The sequence below is a fragment of the Arachis ipaensis genome, chromosome B02 (genome assembly GCF_000816755.2).
Source record: "Arachis ipaensis cultivar K30076 chromosome B02, Araip1.1, whole genome shotgun sequence".
Lineage (NCBI taxonomy): Eukaryota > Viridiplantae > Streptophyta > Magnoliopsida > Fabales > Fabaceae > Arachis > Arachis ipaensis.
Genome location: NC_029786.2, coordinates 94,887,573 through 94,888,205, shown reverse-complemented (window position 1 = coordinate 94,888,205; position 633 = coordinate 94,887,573).

Sequence of the window (633 nt, the reverse complement as noted above, 5' to 3'; positions counted from 1 at the left end):
AATAAACATCTCATCTTAAAAGCTTAAGCTGTTTACCAAGTTTACCAAGAATCAAACTCTTGATCTTTCGGATCTAGAGCTCTAATACCATGTCATGATACCACTCATCCCAGAAGCATGGAAAATGTAAAATTATTAGATATTAGATATATTAAATTGGCAACTTAAATAAATTGTATAAGAAAGAAGTAGTATTTAGATTTCTGTTCACAACTCAAAAATCTCTTAGCCTCCTTAAATTGGACTTTTAGATTAAGAAGATCTATTATATGATGAAAAGAGCTAAAAAAATTGTACAAATGTAATAATTATATGGGCCATATTACAACTTCAAAGGATATGATATATAATTAATGTCATAATTCTATAAATATTAAACAACTTATTATTAGATATATTAAATTGGCAACTTAAATAAATTGTATAAGAAAGAAGTAGTATTTAGATTTCTGTTCACAACTCAAAAATCTCTTAGCCTCCTTAAATTGGACTTTTAGATTAAGAAGATCTATTATATTTTTAGTGATGAAAAGAAATTCTTCATTGACACATGGTAAATTAAACTAATGCATGGCAATAGATAGAGTTGGAACTTATGGAACCATTTTTTAAAATAAATAAGATGATTATCTT